Source organism: Mytilus trossulus, chromosome 7 (assembly GCF_036588685.1).
Source record: "Mytilus trossulus isolate FHL-02 chromosome 7, PNRI_Mtr1.1.1.hap1, whole genome shotgun sequence".
Taxonomy (NCBI): Eukaryota; Metazoa; Mollusca; class Bivalvia; order Mytilida; family Mytilidae; genus Mytilus; species Mytilus trossulus.
Window position 1 is genome coordinate 27,029,596 of NC_086379.1, and position 24,407 is coordinate 27,054,002.

The following is a 24,407-nucleotide window of genomic DNA, read 5'->3' on the forward strand; positions in this document are numbered from 1 at the left end:
TTGACCTCAAATTGAAGGTCTTGAATTACTGATCATCTTTGCAGTTTATAGTAGGTTGATATCTGTTACCTTTAAAAAGATATACACACAATACTATACTTTTAAGAATCATCCCGTTGTAACTTATCAACAGACGGTCGGACATGTTTGGGCTTATTGCATAAAATGTAGAGCTCGTTGAGAGGAACAATTTACACGCTGTATGTATGCAGCAAAGTCTTATCGTTTTCCTAATATGTAATCTTGAAATTGCAGCGTAATTTTTTTTTGCACTCGGTGACCTTTGACCTTGGATGCATATTGAAGGTCACATGAATTAAAGATTATTGGTGAAGGTTCCAGGTCTCTATGACTTCCGGTTCTCGAAATAGAATTTTTCAAAAAATATGTTAATTTTTTCAAGGGAAATAACTCCTTATAAGGGTTAATAACAAAATTATTGTACATGTCCATTAACATTGTTATCTGTTCTTGTACATGTTGCCGTTTTCAAATCGATTCTATCTCTTATACTTTTTGAAAAAAATGCAAAGGAAAGAAATTGTTTCAAGGGGATATAACTCTCATAGGGGACGATGAAATCCTATGCAGCCTCATATGGTAACACATAATGATGAGATGTACATTTTGTCCAAATAAGGTCATGATATCTTTAAAAACCACGAGGGGGGGCCATGTTGAAAAAAATCAATAAAAGGGAGATAACTTCTTAAGGGGATGATGAAATCCTACAAAAGTTCATCAGGTAACAGTTCATAATGAGGTCTATCGATGGTTCAATTTTGATATTGATAACTCCAATAGAAGCGGTAGGAGGGCGTGCCAAACAAATGCTGGAAGTAAAAAAAAAAGAAAAAAAAACATTAGAAAAACAATAAGGTCTTTCCTCACGTAGGGGAAAGACCTTAATAAGGAATGAAAAACAAATATGATATAAAGAAACAAACGACATGTGGCGAGTTTAAACATGTTATCGGGCACCATAGCTTCTCATTACCTGGAACAGTGGTGTCTCAGTACATCATATACGCAAACCAAAATGATAACAGTTTTATAACAAAATAGAAAATTTACTTAAAAATATGCATAAAAACTATTTAGAATCTGTTCTAAGCAAATTTCAACTAAACTAGTCACTGTGGTATATGGGTTTATATGAACAAATGATAGTTTGATCATATAGAAAAGCAGTAAGTGTAAATATTGATTTTGATTTACTAATCTATATTTGAAAATGATATTTAAAAATAAAATGGCCTCTTCACATCAATGTCAGAAAAGGACGCAAGTATGACATGAAGATTTAATACTGAAGTTGATTCTTTGTTAAATTTGATGTATGACCTTTTGTGCTTCTTCGTTTCATTTGTTGTTTTTATAGTGATTAAAATGATAACACAATGTTGACTGCTGTACCCCTATTTTAGTTTGACTGTCCTTTTGGTATTTTTCGTCCCTCTTGTATACATTTTTACTCTTTGAGTATGTTTGTTTTGTTCAAGCATCGGTGACAATGTAATGGAATTTGATGCGACTGTCATACAAGTGAAAGGTTTAGCTAGCTATAAAACCAGGTTCATTCCGCCATTTTCTACATTAGAAGATACCTGTCAGGAATATGACAGTTGTTATCCATTCGTTTGATGTGTTTGATGTGTTTGGACTTTTGATTTTGCCTTTTGATTTTGGACTTTCCTTTTTGAATTTTCAGTATTTTTGTGTGTTTACTTTTTATATGATAGATATTGCGCAACAAGACTTTTTTATGAAGCAGGAACATATTCTTGGTATATATAATAATTTGTTTTTTAATGTAATTGCAATTCTTGAAAATAATAAATAAATGCCAAGGATAACTTAAAAGTAGATGACTATATTTTGAGAATAGGAATTGGAAGGTAAGGAACTATTTAAAAAGAACATCGTTACTCTTTTTTTTCAAGGAATGTGGACAAAATGAAGATAACTATTCAAGCATAATAGATGACATAAATATAAGAAAAAAAAAAGTAAAATCACAAAAATACTGAACTCAGAGGAAAATCAATTTGGAAAGTCCATAACCACATGGCAAGATCAAAAAACAAAACGCATCAAAAACGAATGGACAAGAACTGTCATATTCCTGACTTGGAACAGGCATCTTCAAATGTAGAAAATGGTGGATTAAAGAAAGTTTCCTGTTTATTTGATAACCTTCATATATGTAGAATTTATGTCTGGCATGTTCATCATATATGCATTTATACAGTTATCCGGTATGATGTCACATTTATAAATCAATTATTGGTCAATAAAAACTGTATGCTATGTACATCTGTATATTATTTACTGTAGTTTTTAACTATTCATGTGATTTAGTTTAAACATATTTATTAATAATGGATTGGAAAACAAGTTTTGCAACTTATATTAATCCCTGTCACTTTACGGATGCAAGTGCTGCCTTGTAGCGGCATTAGCCTGTTCTTTTTCGAAATCTACAAGTGTGTCTTTTACGTGCAAGATATTGACTATTTCTAAACACGGGTCAGCCATTTATCGTCCCCTTCCGACGGACTATTATCGTTTCCTCGAGACCGTACTTGCAAATCATGTCAAGGGAGAGCCGAAAATTCAGTCTCTGAATTTGAAATGCACTTTGAGAATTAAAATAATTGTTAATTTAAAAATTTACATATATGCCATCAATCCCCTTGGAATATTATTGTGCATATAAATTACAAACTTAAGTAGATACAATTTTCCCCTATGTCCTTTTATAGTAACTTTTTATCGACAAAAAGTGACATTTATTGTTACGAAAAGGTTAAATTGTGCTTATTGACGTTTTCTGATATTTGCAGGGAATTATTGCTTTTGTCATAAAAAGATTATTCCTGTTACATATTGAAAATTGTATATTATTCTAATTTAAATAAGCAACAACGCATCAATACTTCTAAATGAAGCAAACATTATTTCTAACTGCCTTTGAATTTGATTCAAGATAAACGATAACCTAACACAAGTCAATATATTTTTTCTTGGAGCATATTTCATTGGAACTTTGTATCGTTCGGGTTGTTTCTTCAAATAAGAGACCTATAATTACGACAGGGAATTACAGGTATAATTCATATTCTACACCGTTTATTGAATTGTTATTCGTTGCTAGATACATTGTCAAAAAAAAAACGAAACTTAAAGATGTTTTTGATACTTGAATGGCTTAGTGTCAATATCAAACAAGTGAATGTTTACCTTACACTAGGGAAAATTTGTCATATTATCAAAATCGTCATCAATTTTCGGATGTTGAATTGTTTTTTCAAGACACTAATTCGCAATTAGGTTCTCGCTTGTAGTAAACTCATCCACGATAAATCTCGTAGAAAATGGACGATCCAACCTGATTTTTTTAGCTACCTCTTATGCAGTAAAACGAGTTGTTTCTGGCTTTTGATGAAAGCATGAAGTCTTACTAGCAATAGAGTAAAATGAACATTCTGTCATCGAAAAATAATCTTAACCCTCTACCGAAAATCAAATTAAAAGGCAGTTCCCCAAGAACTGAGTTGAGAAGGTAAGTTTGAGTACATTTGAGAAGTAAGAACACTACAACCCATCAATAACGCTGACCTTTGATGTAACGATCAACTAAGTCGTGGCATTCATAGATAAAGGATAAAGGCAACAGTAGTCATAGTATCGAAATTCAAGAAAAAAGAAGTTAAAGGTTAGTGCCAGGGTCATTCTATTTTGTAAGATATTTGAAAAAGTTATCTGCCCATAATGTATCAGTTTTTCAGTCATTCAATTTCCAAAAACATACTAATAATTCCTTAGAGTAAAAATAAATAATCAATACAGTTAATTTCATGATTATTGGATAACAAGTATGTTTTAGTGACGTCAAGAAGACAACAAATATTGTCTTTTTGTGGAAACAATAGTCAATAAGTTAACCAAAGAAGCATATATATATAATTTATCTTTGCATGCATTTTAATAACTAGGCAATAAAATATATTGATGCATAAATAATTATACCAATTCTTACCATCGATTAAATTCAGCATACTTTAAACTCTGAGATGGTACACGCATATGGCATGTGATCGCTCTATTAAAAAATTGCTTAACAAATTACTTTTATCCAACGTAAATAGTAAGCATGAGATATTTGACTTATTTAATTCGTGTATAATTCTTTCCTTATTTCAAATCATAAATGTTTTTGTCCTAATTGATAATCTACCTATTTCATGGAATGTCAAAGTGTTGGAAGGCCCTCTGTCGTGAACACCTATACCAAGGTGAAAGTCAACAGCCTTGACTTCAATCTGAGTCAGTTGTTGTAATTATATCATCGTTGACAACTCGCGGATCGATTCGAAAGAAGCTACTTTTTTTTTCGGACGCGGATTGTTCACGACTGCGCTTATCACATAGCAACATACTTACTTTGCTTAGACTAACATAAGTTTATTAGTGAAAAATAGATGACTTCACATCATAAATGTTAACTTTTGTCTTTAAATTATCAGAAAAAACTCATAATATTTACGTCGTCACTATCTGTTGGGCAATTGAGGACCTTAACACTATATTTGTGTAATCAGTAATATATCGAATTTTACATCGTTGTTGAAAATTCACACACTCTGCGGCGCAGCTAAGTTGGTGTATAAATTCTCGACAACGCTGTAAAATACAGTAAAATACAGTACACTCCTGATTACACTAAGATAACGAATGTATTTCTTTTTTTTTAAAGTTCTCAGAGTAATTATTTGATTGAAGTTTGACAAATACAAATATATGTTGCTAAGCAACAATAAGCTATTATATAACAAAAGTTATTATCTTTTACGGATTTGAACACTCCACTACTCATAATAACCGAGTTATCAACCACAAATGTCTAAATGGGCAAAGACAATTAAGCTATGATACAAACTCATATTTTTTGCAGATGCCAAACATGCAAAATTAAACCAAACTACTGTGTCAAATTTGTTTGAATAATTGTATAGTACGACAATTTGTTTTCGATTTTATTGATATTTTTAAAACATATCAAATATATCAGGTTTATAAAAGGTATGCAAGATGCGGGTTTCGTCTACATAAAACTCATCAGCGTCACTTGAAGCCATACAGATACATTTGTAAGACAAGCCAAGACAATTTATAACAACTTAGGCACACGTCTTGTGCTACAAGAGGATCACAATTAAACATTAACAATAACATATATACCTTTACATTCACAAGCAAGACACACAATAAATAAATAAGTGATTGCATACAATAAAATTGAAATAAACCTTATTTGGTTGATTTGTTTGCAAAAGTCTTAATTGCAACGTGGATAAGAAGTTATTGTAACAAGATATTTTATGAAAAGAATTTGTCAATGTGTTTAAAAACGTGCAAACTTTTGTAATCACTGGCATGTTACAGTGTTGAAGGTGAAAGAACGAAGAAAAGTTATGTCAAATATAGAAAAGGCAATCTTTTGCCTGTAGAATAGTTATCAAAGAGGGGCAAAATTTACAAGAGTGAAAGTCAAACTCATAGATAGAAAATAAACTGCCATGGCCATGGTCAAAACAAATCGCGCGTCAGACGTATTAAATTATCAGCCTGGTATTAAGTTTGATATCTATTTACTTTCGACGTTAGGAGCACAAATGTCAAACGAATGTCTTCTATTGCGTCGCATTCAAATAATTGATAAATAAATTTTGTGTGGCCCCTTTTTCATTTTTGAAATCAGTCACAGATTGCTTGGGTTTTAGAACATAATATACGTCAAACTCATGATATTCAACAGGAGTATTCGCAATAATTTATGATCAATATCTGTGCTCGAATTTGTATATGGATTCAATAAGGTGAAATTAGTCACTTGTGAGTGAATAAATCATCAGCGATGTTTCTTATATTATTTTGATGAAATTGCAACAATCTAGCTGCTAAAAGCGAATTATGTTTCACTACTTCACTCTCCTTGGTGAATAAACAAAACACATCATATTTATTTTGTTTAATATATGGTAGCTAATGGTCCAACTTTGGATTAACATGTTTGAATTCCCACCCCCCCGATTCGTGAAACATTTAACGGCAAAGAACTACACGGTCTACAGGTCATGTACGTTCACGCAATACGTAGTTTGTCAGAAATATACAAACTTGAGCAGTTCGGCAGTGCGATTATCGTGACGTATACGATTACAGCAGAGCTAAATCTCCTGGGTTCATTATGCGTGATAAGACACTTAATTGCAGGATAAATCAATTTTATGACAGTAAATTGAAGTCGTATAAGTTAATCCGTTATTTTTTTTCTAATTTTTCTATACATTGTGTTATTGGAAATATCGGTGCGTTGATATGCTTTATTTACCTGCACGTATAGAAGCTGGTGGAGTTCCTATAGCTTAATCTTTATTTTTCTGTGTAATGTATTGTGGACTAATGGTTGCCTTCTTGTCTTTTAGTGTTAACAACACCTACTGACATTTATATATGATTTAAATATCAAATTTATTACAATTTACAAGTATAACCATGATCAAATGTCATAAATGTAACCACAATTTGATATCTTCCATATTTGAATATAAATTGATTAGTCAAGTGTTCACTAATATTCAAGTCATGAATGCATTATGTATAGTGACAACGTTTCTATATTGCTTCTTTAACAATAATGCATGCAGGAATTCAGCATCAACCAACACCACAAGTTGCATTTAGAAGATGATAATGGGTAAAATGAAATGATATAACAGCAATAAAAAAATCCTTTCCACCAAAATAAATTAGTAAATATTATTATCAAACTCTAGAAGCATTTATCAAATACTTACATACCTACAAGCAAACTTAAACAATGCTAAAATTTCTCGTTATAGATGGTTGAGTAAATCTTTTTAAAAGCATCGTCATAATTGAATGTACATCGAGGCATATCGAAAAAAAATTAGTTTACACAATACGGACATGATCAGATGAATATGTAATAAGTTTGTTTTACAAGCATATGACACTTCATAATAATTTGATTAATAGAAAGTCGATGCACTCTTTACATTTACAATTTGGCAATTCATACGACCTATTCATTTGTCGTTTCGAGCTTATACGAGCTATTTGTTATTTATCATGTTTATAACGAATGAGTTTGAGGTATAATGATGAATTTCTTTCTACGATAAGTTACGGATAATAACAATAACCAACAAACGGGCTATTTACGGATTATAACAAGTATATTACGGAATGATACTATCTATCGAAGGTTCAACGTGATAGCTAAGACCTGTTTACGTGTTATTCAATTGCATTTTCAAGTCATTACGGTTTTACAGCTTTCATATCTTTCCCCAAATCGTAAACAATACGTATAGATTATTATACATATATATTCGTGATGTACACTCGGCATCACTTTTAATACACCCGTAATTCTCAGTAAACTAAACAAACTTACCATAAGAAATCGTATAACAATAAACCGATTCTTACAAGCGGTTTACAGGTGAATACGATTTGTTGCTTTTTGTAAACGAGAATTTTAGCGGATTGTTATAAATTCCTTCATAGGAAAAAAATTTAATCAATGAACAATCTTTGGAAATATTTTGATAGGTCAATACATAAAATGTTTCAAGGATCCTTACAAGTGTTTGCGAGTTGTTGCGATTTATGGCGAGTTATTCAAACTAGGTTCACACTGCAATTAAGATAAACTCGATAATCCAATTTCCCAAATTTCCTAGAATAATCTTAACTAAAATTCTTGATGAAGCCTGCTTACGACGTTACCCGACCGCCATACAACTATAATGATTTTAACTCGACCATTCACAACTCCTTAACGATTCCATCACGATTCTAATCCGACAAGTTATTGAATACATATTCGATTACTCCAATCAATTTACGATCTTTACACGATCCCTACCTGACTAGCTTGACATAATTAACTAGACTCGATATAAGCCCGATCCCGATAAGACCAGATCGACCCGATCGTAGTGATAGTCGGGAATCGGTTGGTCATATAAAAAAGAAGATGTGGTATGATTGCCAATGAGACAACTATCAACAAAAGACCAAAATGACAAGGACATTAACAACTATAGATAACCGTACGGCCTTCAACTATGAGCAATGCCGATACCGCATAGTCAGCTGTAAACGGCCCCGATAAGACAATATAAACCATTCAAACCAGAAAACTAACGGCCTTTTTTATGTAAAAAAATGAACGGAAATTAAATATGTAACACATAAAACAAACGACAACCACTGAATTAAAGGCTCCTGACTTGGGACAGGCACATACATAATAATGTGGCGGGGTTAAACATGTTAGTGGGATCCCAATCCTCCCTTATCCTTGGACAGTGGTATAACAGTACAACATAAGAACGAACTATAAAAATCAGTTGAAAAAGGCTTAACTCATCAGATGGACAAAAATACAAGTTGACGTGTATATTATCAGTATCAAAATGTCTGAACTTTTAATGCCTCGCCGCAGCAGATGGTTATTAAGTATTACTTAGTCATTTGTCCGTACATGCAATTTATGTACGCCCAAAGCATATTTTTAGTTCTTTAACTTTAGTTTTCCCCAACCAAATTTAATGAAACTTAAACACAGATTTATTACCAAAATGCATGCCATGCCCAAATTTCCTTGGCGTGACTCTTCGTTCTTGTGTTTTGCCGCTTATAATGTAATATGCCAGATAAAACATTATCTAGGTCACATGGACATATTCTTTATTTATTTTGTTATTCAGAAGTTTACGGAATCTCTAATATTTTTCATACATTTATTACAACATCTACATGGACATAGAGGAGTTGCAGACGTGGACAAGGTGGATATAGCTCAAAGAGACGGCTTAAAAACTGTGACAAGCTTTAAAAGAGCATAGTAGACTATTAAGGAGTGTTGAAAGCAATGGGCGCCGAGCAATCGAGATTAGTAATTAAGTTTCTAGTGTACAAGGCAATCACTGTATGGGCAGTATGACAAATTGGCACATGAGCTCAAAAGACAACCCAAATTGTCATGAAATTTTCCGCAGATCGGACCCTTATATATAATTGTAGTTCTGAAAGCGTATGTCACAATAAATGGTATAAATGACACCAACGTTAAGTAATTTGACAATTTTTTACATAATTGATATTTTCATCAAACTGTTATACACGAGTACTCGGATGAGGTGATGCAAGCCGTGAGAACATTTAAGATGCTACAGATTGCCGATGACTAAAGCTATGAAACGTTACTCATGCAAGTGCAACACTGGACAAAATCACGTGAGCATAACGTACCAACAGTTATTTCCTCAATATTATAAGTGGCCATCGTAGACGCAGACTACAAGTTCACATAGGTGCACATGGAAGTGCGTTTTTTTTTTATCCTTTGCCTCTTTTTAAAGAGTTTTAAAAGACTAGTGACAGTTTATTTTTGAGAAAGTAAGTTATGGTGTTAATCATATCTTCACATCCTTTAATATAATCTTGTAGCAGTCATGTGAACTCGTGAATAACCGAGTAGAGATCATAAAGGTCGAATTTGTTCGAGGTGAGATCGAGTACTTAACCAATTGGTGTGGAAGAAAAAAATACAGTATTCGCAGTGATCAGGAAGCGATCAGACAATTTTCAAGTTAATCAAGTTGAGAACCAATCGAATTATACTCGAGCATAGGTCGAGATGATCGAGTACTGATCAGTAAAATATTTGTGTTCCGACCAATGTCTACACGATTTTTTCTTGATCAATTCGACCACTTCTCGACAAATTTTCGATCCCTTGTCGAGTGTCTGGCACATCAATCGACGACAAGCAAGGTACACCATCCCGAACATTCTTACCTTCCGATCTGTCCATCTATCTTGATCGGTCTTAATCAATCTGATCTGATCCGCAGTGTTATCCTAGCAAGGATTTCAGCGAGTTTTTACTTCTTTTTTGAATAATGCTAGCAATTGACTACGAGTAAGCGATCCCAAAGTTCCCGTAAAAAATATCGGTGTGTGTGAAGGAGTCATTAAGAATATTCTAAAGTACCCGACACCAGGCAATGCTTGGAATAAAGATTACACCAACATGTAAAATTCATTATAATCAAATCCAAAGCAAATTAGGACTCATTATATTTTTTGTGAATCACGTAAAAATCAACAACATTCACGCTTCCGGGTGCGGGAATTTTTTGCTACATTGAAGACCTGTTGGTGACCTTCTGCTGTTGTTTTTTTATTTGGTCGGGTTGTTGTCTCTTTGACACATTCCCCATTTCCATTCTCAATTTTATGTTATCGGAAGGGATGTGTTCTTATACTATCCCCATACAGAAAGTAACAAGGTCGAAACTATTCACTTAAGCTGAAACTGAAATAACCCAAAGACTTGTGCTGTGTAATATATGTTAAGAAACTACTCAGTTTGGATGGATGTAAGTATTGACAAGTTTAATGTGTAAAGCAAAATATTGTCCTCTAAAGTTATTGTATATATTGAGACAATATTTCATAGGTGTATTGTTATGAATTTCATCTCATGAAGGGAGGCTTTATTATTATTTATTTTTTAGAAGAAAACGGTATCATTTTAGTGTTTTCTTTGAATGGTAATAACAAACACTTCTTAGTTAAATTAAACATCAAACAAATGGTTAAAGAAATATGTTTTCAAAACAAATATTAAAAATATATAGAAATGTTCTAAATTTCATGGCAGGAGATTTCTTTTGGAAAACATAATAAGTTGAAGAAATATCTTTATTGACAGAATATCACAGTAAAATAATATCATAAACAGATTTTCAAAGTAAAATGATCTACAATATTGTAACGAACAATATTTCATACTAAAAACATATTGTCTAGACTTGCAGGTTACAAAATATCACGAACAGGGACACATTTGGTATGAAATATAGTTGCACCAATATGTTTTTCATATTTCGTGGGAGACATTATTCTATCTAACAGCTCATTATTATAGTATTTCGTGATATTTATTTTTGTTTCATTCAAATCTAGTCAATATCTAGTCCAAATTATTTCATTGAGAATAACCTCTCATATATTCTTTTATTTATATACGATGCATGGTTTTGCGGAAATACTTTATACAGGGGATTGACAAGATATGTCAATTGAGATTGCATGTTCGAAAGGGTTCAAATTATGCTTTGAATCAGGCAAGGAAGGTTGTTGAGAGACTTTCCCTACATTGTACATCTTAAAATACCTTTCAAAAGCAAACGAAAACATTTTAACTCACAGTTACAGAAGTTTTCATTATTGTCAATATATGACATCTCCTATGATGACCTTATAGAAAACAATTTCCTTGATCGGATCTTCAGTAATAAACACTCGCTCTTATACGATTTTCGGAAGGAACTTTTGATAATAGAACAGCTGAACGGTTTACCGTCATTTTAAGGAACACAATTACATTATTGAATAAATCACGAAAGCACTTATTTTGAAAAAATACATCTAAATTGAATGAAATTTAAGATCTTACAGATTCTTGATGATAAACTCATCATAGCTGCCAGGATTAAAATTGTGTACGCCAAACGTGCGTTTCGTTTACAAAAGACTCATCAGTGATGCTCTTATAAAAAAAAGATTAAATGACAATATAGTACAAAACGGAAGAGCATCGAGAGCCGAAAAAAGATTGCAGACATTTTTATTAGTTACTCCTAAGAGGAGACTTACTTACATTTCGTCAAAATGATAGTACCGTAAAAAAATAACAAACTAAAAACCCGCTGTATCACCAAAATATATCCCATAAACGAAGAAACTATCAAAAGTTGTATATCAATATCTAGGTTAAAGCAATTTAAAGTATATGTAATTAGGCAGTAATTTGATTTTTTCATATTTAAATCAGAAGTACTATTTTATGAGTTTGAAATTCGATACGCTGCATTTGAACACAGACAAATGTATTGTGTAGCGAAAAGTCATTTAAAAAAATATATTTTACATAGCAATTATGAAACAGGTCTCTCTAAACTAAAAAAAACAGAGGAAAAATGCTCTTTTTATCGATATAAAAATAAGAGCCTACAATAACGATATGATAGCTTTAAAAGGTTTAATGAATTTATTGCAATCGCTTTTCATCAAGTTTTTCGTCTGTTGAAACCTTTCAGTTTTCTTCAACATCGTGTTCTCTTTATGAAAGGACATAGTACCTCTTATATTGTGTATTGAAATAAGCGCCGCCTTCTAACCTAATTTAAAATATGTGAGTGTTCATGCGTATCTTATAACCAATCATATTACTAGAAATGTATAGAAGGTAAACAAAATATGTCTATTCACTTCGTAACGATATCAAGAGGAAAATCCTGAGTATTTCATGTTTTAATTTGCACTCAAATACAGTTCAAGAAATTCTGAAAGTGTAATGGTTGTTAATAAAGACAAAATGGAGGTCAAATTTGATATTGACGATTTTAACTTTTCACCGTTCAGGTATTATGTTTCTAATTTTTTTAAATGGTGTTTCCAGTGAGGTCCTTCGGGTAACTAATGAACAGTTTAACCAAATCTTTTGAAACTTTTGTATGTTGTTACTGATGACAAAATGGAGGTCAAAATCGATATTGACGATTTTCACTTACCCCGTGCAGATGTTATGGATCTTGAAAAATTGAAAACTGGTTCATTCATGTCGTGCTTTAACTCATGAACCGTTCAACAAGTACTAAAGCGTTTCAAATTTTAGTTTGTTGTTACTGTAACTGATAACAAAATGGAGGTCAAGTTTTATATTGACGATTACCACTTTCATCGTTCACTAGTTGTGATATGGAATAATGAGAGGACACACACAAATGATAATAAATCTGTTTTGCTGTCGCTCTGATGGCCTCTTTTTGTTGGATGTTATTCTATTTGTATTATTCTGATTAATTAATCCTTTTTCAACTTATTTTTATAATTTGTTCTTATTTTTAACTGCTACATCTCTGTCATAGGTTAGAGGGAGGGATGGGATCCCGCTAACATGTTTATCACCGCCATATTCTGTATGATGTGCCTGTTCACAGTCAAAAGCCTGTCAGTCAGTGTTATTCGTTTGCTGTGTTACATCTTTGTTTTTGTTCATTTTTTTGTACATAAAATACGCCGTTAATATTCTAGTTTGAATTGTTTAACAATTTCATTCGGGGACTTTTGTAGCTAACAATCGGTATGAACTTTGTAAATTGTTGAAGGCCTTACTGCGAACTATAGTTATTAATTTCTGTGTCATTTGGTCTTTTATTATAGTTATCCCATTGGCAATCATACCACATGTTCTTTTTTATAATCAATTAACTCATCACACCTCTAATAAGTATATATAGCATATTTAGCTTTCACATTACAGATGTAGGTTTTAAATCGGTTGCAGCCTATATATCACCATTTCAAATGATCACACAACCAAATAATTTAAAAGGAAACGTTTTGCAGGATAAGATTGTGTTGAAGTGTTGTGTAAAGAGTTGAAAAGTCAAATCTGTTACACAATCAAAAGGACCATTAAATGCACGTAATTTATCTAAAACATCCACATATTTTTTTACACTCCTAACAAAGTCAATTCCATTATTTTCATATGTTTTACTACAAAAGTTGATGATAACTGCTTGGTAGTGTTTAAGGAACTGGTTAATGAATGAAATCATCATTGATACTGGGATTTAAATTTGGTATTGGCGACAATCAAGCGTGTCGTCCTTAAATGACTCATCACTGACGCTCGAAAAAAAAAGGATAAAAAACAAAATAAAGTCTGAAGTTGAAGAGTATTGAATACCAAAAATTCTTATTTTTTTGTCAAAAACAAAAGGTAATCTATAATATTAATAATTCCCCACAACACGGAATGATTAGTTGTGGAACATTACAAAAGTCTGAGATGAAACGATCTTTTTGTGTAGTTTAGGTAACCAATACATAGTAAGTATATTCAAATGTTGAGAAGATTGCTTAAGCTGTAATCCTGGTTGTGTTATGATTGTTTGCTATAAAGTAAAATAACAAAAATACCGAACTCCGAGGATAATTCAAAATAGAAAGTCCCTAATCAAATGGGGAAAAAAATAAAACCAAACACATCAAGCGAACGGATAACGAATATATGACTCTCTAAAGCGCATACAGATTTGATTGTAGCAGAATTTAACATTACATTTTTAAAAACTTCTGTGTAGTATTTACGGTGTAACAGCACCAGATTAGTGTCTGCTTTGTCGGAAGGTACAAACACAAACCAATTTGCGTTTTTCAGTCATGAGCGATATTAAGGCAGTGGTATGGGCGTATTGCATTTCTGCTGTTTGTTCAAAGTTCTAATACTACGTTTCCGAACACTTAAAATATACGTTTTCAGAAATTGTCTTTATCAATTTTTACTGGAAATCACCTGTCAGTAAATTATTAATATTTGAATATCTGTTAGATTAATTATTTATTTCATATTTTCATACAAAAAAGATATCTGCAATATACTACATAAAAAATGAAATCATAATAAGTGAAAGATGATGATGTCGGAATCGTTATATTTTTATGTTTCACCAACTTGTAATGACTATGAACGTCTATCATCAGCCCAGTAGTCAGCACTTCTGTGCTGAAACGAATTATCATTGATACGGTCCTATTTATAAATTAACTGTTAACAAAATATTTGATTTTTTTTAAATACTATGATTTTCTACATCAGGAATAGATTACCCTAGTTGTATTTGGCAAAACTGTTAGAAGTTTTGTTCCACAATGCTGTTTAATTTCTTACTTAATTCATTTTTTTTTAAAACTTTTTGGATTCGAGCGTCACTTGTGTGTAGACGAAAAGCGTGTCTGGCATAAATAACAAATTTAATCCTGGTATCTATGATGAGTTTGTCTATGTTATGAAATAACTGATATTTTCATAGAAGGCACAGTTTATCACTCGATACATGGGTGTAAAATCGTAACAACATTCCTCTTGTATTTGCGTTACTTCCACTTTTTTGTCAAAATGTGGGATCTGCTTATTGATGTGTGCACTACCCGAAGACTAACTCTCCAGCCCGAGCTAGATCATATTGACTTCGAATGTAAAATGCATACTACTGTTTAAACAATTTTATGCTGCTACAATCAGTTGTTTCAGGTTTCATTTACAAATTTCAAGGTACTCCTTATTTATTTTATCGAAAAAGTCATAATTCATTTTTTTCCGAAATCATAATATTTTTTCGGAAAAGTAACGTATTTATTTCCGAAAACGGAGATTTGTTTTGGCAGAAACTTCATCATTTTTACCCGGAAAAGTGATGCAAATTTGAGGAAACGTAAAACGTCGCGCGGTATAACAAGATCATAATAATAATATCTTAAATTGTGACGATTCACAGTTTCAAGTTTGAGGAGTATTTTTCTCTCCTGACGTGTGATGGTATTTTACCAATTTTACATAATAATGTATGCCTACTATTGGTTTTGAATATAGATAGATTGTCACGTTTATAAGTAATACAATGTTTAATTCGTTAATGTCGATTGATACGTTTGTCATGCGACCTGTTATAATGTTGTCTTTTATCCACAATATTCATGATGTCGATAGAAACAGTTTAAAATATGTTCCATTGTCCCATCATGTTGTCATTTAAACCCATAGGGTATGCTGTCTTCAGTCGTTTAATAAAAAATAAATTTATGGTAATCTTCAAATTGGTAATATATTCGATTGTATTTTTCGTTTATGAAGCGTTTCCAGTGTTTGGAATCTTATTAGTTTAATATTGTGATTGTTTTAACCTAAGTTTTGGCAAATGCTACTTCTTAATTTCTTACGTTTTCAAAAGCGATATAGAATGATGTCCTTTTGCCCATTTATGTTTTTTTTTTTTCTTTTTTTTTTTTTTTTTTTTGGGGGGGGGGGGGGTGGTGTCTTTACCCGTAATATGTTTTAACCGATTTTATTTAGGATTCGTATTACTCAGTTAAGTTTTCTTGTTGTTTTTAAAGTATCAAACAATACTAAATTCTTCATTAAGTGTTAATGGGTTAAAAATTATAGTATTATCAATTATAAAAAAAACACAAAAAAATACACAAAACAATTAAAAAAAACACGAAAAAAACCCACATATCTGACCTTAAGGGTATTATATCAGCAATTATGTTGTATAATTCTCAAATATACTTACCATTTGATGTATCAACAAGAAAGACAAGCACAGTACAAACTATCCACAGTAACAACATCATGTTTCTGTGTCTTTCATTTCAGTACCAAACTTAGTGCAGTGGATTGCATTTCAGAACTGCTATGTGTTTGAGTATTGACCCAGCTTCGCATTTGCGTTTTGTCTCACCCACTTTTAAAATCCTTTGCAAGTTTATTCATTGGATCAGCCGCGATATTAGTCTGTCTTAAATAATTGAATATTTGAGATCGATTTCAAAAACTGTCAATTGAAGAAAAACAAAAAAATAATTTCCCTTGACAGAAAATGAATGTTAAGATTTTAATTTAATGTAATTGTTATAACTGATATTACTTAAGTCAAAAGAAAAGTGATAATGGATAATCTTTAGCCTTATTCAGTCTATTAAGGCTTAATTTCTCTCTCTATTGAGCACATGCTTGTCCTTTTACTTATGTTATATGATAATAAATAATTATTATTGATATTTGCTAATGAAATATTCGAAGTGCATGACTATCTATAATAAAGAAATAAGTACCACGGTGTCTGAAATGTTATTATACATCCATGGGTACATGTATCATGCTTTAGGTCACACCCTTATAAAAAACTTTTCTATTATTTGCATTAAAAATAATATTAGGGCGACAATATGATACACCTCTTCAAACTTACATCCTCAGTAGCTATGCATAAACTGTGTCTGAGGAAGTTTAAGTCATTGGCTGTTACTTTAAACTTCTTTGCTGTTTTTAAGAAGTTTACAATGCTTAATTTTATTTTTTTAATTTTTTAAATTATAGTCTCATATGTTTCACAGTTAGCATATACATTGGTCCGATGCACTCTGTTAAATTGGTTTATGAATAGAGAAATTGAATTGATATATGCATGTACATATTTGAAATAAATGCACGAAAGTTAGTTTTTTTTTCTCTTTCTTTTTTTAAAGATAAGTTTGCATGGTTATGAACACTACCATCTTCTATGCCATAATATGCACCATGAGACTATCTTTATTGAATTGAACATAGTTACAATTATTTAGTTTATTAATAATTCATGTTGTTTTATTTAATATATATAACAGCTGACCCGTGCATCAGTACTGTTCATACATGCATTTCAATAATTTCTTATATAAATGCGTTTAAAGAATTCCATAAATGGCATAGTGATAATTATTCGAAATTAATTTTATAAAAACCTTTAAAATTTGAATTGGATTTCGTTTAACTATTTACACGATTAGAGCAAACCAATAATAACAAAGACGGAAAATGTCTATTTATTTCCTAAAGGTACCAATTACAATTATTGATATATAAATCATTGAAAATAAAACCTTAAACAGAAAAATCTAAATATATAGCCAGCTTCGTAGGTTATATATAATCATAAACACATAGTTACAATTTTTTTTAATACATTTTTGTTAAATTGTTATACTTTTGTGAATTTGGTCCCCCCAAAAAGTCGATATCAAGTGTATGATTAAATGGCTCAATAGATATATTTAAAGATTTTCCTTGTGTTGCGTTTACATCATTTGACTTGATATCAATATACTATGACATTCACATGAAAGTTGTAAGGGTATATATATAATATACAGTTACAGAAGGGTTTGACATCAACGACCCAGACCTACTGCGAACACCACCACACACATCGCCCGTCATCAACACGGAATCGAAAGAGGCAACTCAAACAGCCATGCTAGCAGCACGACCTGATACTCCGTACCAGCAACAACAACACAGTCGGAGTAAAATGAAGGCCAAACGATAAACAAACGCCGGTCTGAAAAATATGTTTTCCCAGTCCGAAATATCCAGATAGGATTGCCGGACGTGAAACATTTACATATAATCATCATCAGAAGGGGTAATAAGGTGGCAAACGTAAAACGAAATTGTCAAATCTTGACATGTTGTGAAAAATTTATTTTCAGAATCCGATTGGTTTTCACAATTATGAATGACTGATTAAATTTGAAAACGAGTACATCGACTTCTCTTTTTAAAAAAAATGATATTTTGCCTGATTACGCATTAAGATTACTTTTGCCAACAGAAAAAATACTCACGAAATGTTTTAGATCAAATAAATGTATAGTTTTACTAAAATCATGAAAATTATGTTTAAAAGAGGTTTTCCAAAAAATTGCATTTTACATTCAAATCATATTGAGATAGAGAAGATGCTCAAACTGATTTTGCAAAAATCTGTTTGCGTATATCTTTTGAAACAAAAAGTGAGGTACGTCTTCTCAAATGATAGATATGACAAAGAAACCGAAATTTCCTGTCGACAATATTTGTATCTCAAATTATTACTTGATTTATTTCACTTGACTCACCGTTCACTCAGTAGAAACCAGTCTATCTATAGTCAGGTAATTTGGGATACACTGATTAATGCTGCATCCAGTTATGGTCATTGAACGGGTTAAAATATGTCAAATTTATATGTGTATTCGTTAAATAAATAATGACACACAGTCGTTGAATTTCTTGTAAAGTGGAGTTTCAAAGCATGTTAAATTGACTCAATTGGTAATTTGTGGATATGAAAGAAAATCTATAACGACAACAGTAGCAAAAGCTGAATACGTCGTTATTCTATAATATTTTGGTGACACTTGATTAGAAATCAGTAAAAATGATAACGGCAATCATCCTTACCAGATACATCTTCGAATAGAATTACAAAAGAGTACATTTCTATGAAATTCTTACAATTTACATTTAACGTGGAAATGGAATTCATCTTCAATCTTCAGTTTTCTCCTTGCAAAGTGGATTAATTTTCTGAATGTGATATATGTCTTGTGCTTTAATACATTGAAACGTTTCTCTACAGGTCACATTACTGACGTTACGATTTTTGTCGTACTTCTATAAGACTAAAATTACGAGGTCCAATTTGTCAGCCGTCATCACGTAAAAACGACGAATCAAAGAATTCAACTTTATATATAACTAATACAGTACAAAGGTGTAGATTAAAAATTACACCACTCCAGGCCCTTTTGTTTTCCACGTAATTAATATTGCCAATAATTAAGAAGTTCCGGGTCGAGTCCGATACCGATACCAATAGTATATATTTAATTGTTACCTATTACCTTATCTGTACGTTCCGCATTTGACAGGCACACCACCAAACGGTGTATTCAGGATTAATATGCTATATACACGGGTCATAATCACAGGGTTGACACTACTAAATTGTCAATAAAATTGTTACCTATTGTAGTCCTTTAATCAGTAAGACTTTCTAAGATAACAATACGAATACTAAAAATCTGGACTAAACATAAGGCGTATAGGTACAGTTTTCAATTTGTTAGCGGGCATGACGGGTTCAAGCAGAAAGATTTGAAAGCAGAGAAAACTGTGTATCTTATAATCGGCATGACTTTATCAGATGACAATACTAATACTAAAATAAGGCTTGCGCATAGTTATATACTTTAATTCAGTCACGGACCCGCGATATCACGGGTGTGTTCTAGTATGTTTAAAAATCAAACACCGTATTGTTCAATTGAGTGTTATATTCATGAGCTTTTCATTCTCTTGTTCTACGTTTCCAGATATTTCTAATAGTTATTTTGGAAAGATATGTTTTTTTAAAGCATTTTCAAATGCAGATGTGTATTTAGTATCAGGTTCTGTACTTTAGGGTTAAAAAAATGTCAAACATCATTATCTGAAACTCTTCCTTATTACCTCCAGTTATTTTGCCCAAGCACTTTCATAATTATACAACCGTACTTATGTACTATGCTAGTAATCGTAGATATCTAGTTACACTGATCGAATGGTTTGTGTTTGTAAAGAGAAAAAAACTGGGACAGCTATAATAGAGTAAATGCAGGCAATTGATTTGTATTGTCAAAACCATTATAGCAAAAACAATCTAAATATAAGGTTTACCTTTCTCTCTATAATAGGAAATACCCAGGTAAAAGACATTTTTTCTGTATCAAATTTTGCCAATTAGCTGAAACAATACGAAAAAAAACCGAAAAAAAATATATACATATAATAAGTGACGCAATTTTCTTATTTATAATATGTTCTTAAAGCACATATCAACACCCATCTTTTTTATATTCTATTTCCAAACTCTAACTGAACTTACAGATTTCTTTTTATTAACCAAAACGTGTTTTCTATGAATCAAAAAATGAACTATATGTGTATATTATATTATCATGGTATTTTTGGAAAAGCATGGTAAAATTTGTATTTTGTTAATATATGAAAAGATTATATCTGAAAACATGATTATCAATTATGGACTTTTAACGAGGTCAATACGCTATATATGGATCAGTTAAGATTACATTGAAAGGGGAGGAAGTCAACAATTTTAAAATGATCTAATAGGTTCATATATACATTTTATATATAACGCATCGGCTAAGTAAAAGTGTTTAATTTTGATATATACTTCATATTATGTAAATCATAGCGTAGATTGAAAAACGATGTTGACTATGTGTTACTATTTCTGAAAATGATTTTGACGCTATGTTACTATTTTTTATTAACAGGGCGTCAATATCATTTCTTCGTATTGTTACGTCGAGTCGATGTGTCAAAATAGTGAAAAAATGCAAAATATATATTGAAAAAAACGTGACCAAAAAAAACCGCGACAATTCCAGTAGATACATCCAAGCAGCGCCTGCATACGGAATATATATCTCCCAATTGATACGATATTCCTGGGTTTGTTTTTCCTATGATGATTTCCTTGATCGAGGGTTGCTGCTCACAAGAAATTTATTAAACCAAAAGTTCGAAATGATGAAGTTTAGATCATCAGTTCGTAAATTTAACGGACACCATCACCAGTTGGTTGACCGTTTCAAAAGTTTCAAAGATGATATCGGATATGATCCTTATGTCGTTACTACAATCCCGTTCCCTTTTCACGAATGTGACCTAAAGAATTAAATTATTTACCGGTATTGAAATAACATGAGCAACACCAAGGGTGCCACCTGTGAGGCAGGATTTGAATACCATTCCTGAGCGAATGAAATAACCCCAGGTTTTGGTGGGGTTCGTGTTTGTTTAGATTCTATTTTTCTATATTGTGTCTTTTCCTTTTTAGCCTTGACGTTGTCAGTTTATTTTCAATCAATGAGTTTGGATGTCCCTCTGTTATCTTTCGCCCCACTTTAGTGACGATTGTCGATGCTCTTTAGTAATTTTGCCTTTCTTTTACCTCTCTATAATATGACATTTAGTCAATATGCATGACTGGAACAATTTATCGACCCGTAGGTGAAATGCCAATAGATGTTTATAAATTCTATTTTATAAGATTTCAATGGTCTTGTTCAACAAAATGTTTGTGATTTTATTTCCCAACTTACAATACAAAATACAAATATTATCTGGGAACATGTATTTACTTTTCAAACAGACTGTTATTTTGTACACCTAGAAACAGTACTTCTGAATGTATTACTATGATTTGGAGGATTATGAAGAGGAGGAAAGGGGCATCCAAAAGTCGTTGTATTATAAATCGAACAGAAACATACAACGCTATGGTATAAAAACGAATGACAGCGACAGGAATTCCAAAGAAATCTTGGGGATTATCTCCGAAGCTCTGGAATGGTAAGCATATCCTGCTTCACTAGTGGCACCTGTAATGTTACTCATGGTAAGTAAATATTATACTATAGACCTACATCATCACTACAATCTTAATTCTATTAAAAAAATCTCAGAAGGGTAGCGTAAGATCTAACACAAAGTACCAACTTGGAGATTTACATTCCATATGCAGGAGCTGCCGGATTGTTGTCATACGAATAGAAAGTTCAAAACTGAGAAGCTGAAACAACAGTCTCGACATAAAGAGTGGGTATCAACTGACATCAGTTTTTGCTATAAGTGTAAGTCAATTTTTAGACACGAAGGAGTCATTAGACACAACTATAGATGCGTTAAACATAGTCCCAAAACTTTGAATTATTTAGTAAGAGCACATCTTCTTTACAGCTAACTTTTTTTATTGTTCATAGATTGATGTCTGCCGTATATGGATTTAGGAACAAGTCGGAAAGATGGGGATCAGTGTTGGCTTTCAACAAAATTTATGATGGATAATACATCCGGCAAACGTTACAAAATATAAATTAGCAAAAAATACCGAACGCCAAAGAAAATTCAAAACGAAAAGTCTGTTTCTAATGGCAGTATCAAAAGCCCAAACATATCAAACAAATGGATTACAACTGTCATACTCCTGACTCGGTACAGGCATTTTTCTTATATAGAAAAAAAAAATCACAGAAATACTGAACTCCGAGGAAAATTCAAAACGGAAAGTCCTTGCCCAGAAGGCAAAATCAAATGATAAAACACATCAAACAAATTGGCAACAACTGTCATATTCATGACTAGGTACAGTCATTTTCAAATATTGAAAATGGTGTATTGAACCTGGTTTTATAGCGCTAAACCTGTCACTTGTATGACGGTCGCATCACATTCCCTTATTTTTACAACGATGCGTGAACAAAACAGACATAATCGGTAAACTAGTCAAAATATGGTTACAGCAGTCATCACTGTGTTACAATCTCAAAACAAACAAACGTTTACAAAAAAGCGTGAATTTAACCTTGTTTAATAGCTAGTTATACCTTTTACTTGTATGACAGTTGCATACAATTCTATTATTTTGACAACAATGTGTGAACACAACAAACAAACATAATAGGTACAAATATAAAAAATTGAGGTACAACAGTCAACATTGTGTTAGAAACTTAATCACTATAAGAAAAAAAATAATGTCAACAAAGAAAAACAAAATGGCATAAAGACCAAGCACATTAGTAAAAACAAAATAGACGAATACAAAAAATTACTATAGCACAATAACATGTACAAAATGACAGGATGCAAAAGTACCGATCCACGTCAAATCTATATTACTAAAAGAAGTACCATACAGTAAAAGTAATAATTAAAAAAAAACAAAAAAACAAATAAAAGAATAATATACCTTGTTATTAAGATGATAAACAATCAGTTCATAGAATCCATACTTCATGACCATCGTGAATTATGCATGTTAATTATGAAGTTGATATGGAATATTTGTAATAAGATCTTGGAATTTTCTTATAAAAGTTCTGCCCAGACACTGGTGACCTTAAGCAAAGTTTGTGTAGCAGCTGCATTGCGGATTAAAAGTTTTTATGACTTAACCTATCACTTGTGTGACAGTCGCATACAATTTTATGATATTGACAATACATGTTTGAGCAAAAAAAGAATTTTTTCAAGTGTGTTATCGTAAACCATAACACATAATTATATGTGTAACATGTGTAATACAAGAATATAAAAAAAAAACATAATGGCATAATACCACAATAGCGGGGTATACAAATACAACATAACGCCAACAGTTTATTATCAGAAAAGGACTAAACAGTAAAGTATAAAATATATAAAGACAAACAAAAAGAACATCATAACACGTAATTATGATAATATACAACCTAGAATATATACTTCAGACCATCATGTAATATTTGTGAATGGCTATTAATTAATCAACATGCGATTTCAAACACACCAAACGAATGGATAACAACTGTCATATTCGAGACTTGGTACAGGCATTTTCTTATGTAGAAAATGGTGGATTAAACCTGGTTTAAAAGCTAGCTAAACCTCTCACTTGTATGTCAGTCGCATCAAATACAAAACAACTGTCATAGTCCATTCCTGATATAGTTAATGCGTTTTTCGAAGAAAGCTTAACCAGAAACCAAATTGATGTACTTTAACTTATAGACTAAGCCTTTCGAAATGATGCACACTAAATCATATTTAAGTATTCATTTAAGTATTTCAAATATTGAACAAAGAGTCTTCTTCTTCTTTATGTACAGATAAACATTAACATTTTGAAGATTACTTTCCGGCGCATGCCTGAGTGATGTTGCTTTTATAGTAATTAATCTCAATTTTTCTTTTATTTATTAAATTTTACAATTTTTATTCAACTTTTAATTATTATATTTTTTATTATAATTATGTTTTTTTTTTATTAATTAAGATAGATAAAAACAATAGCACATACATTTAAGTGAAA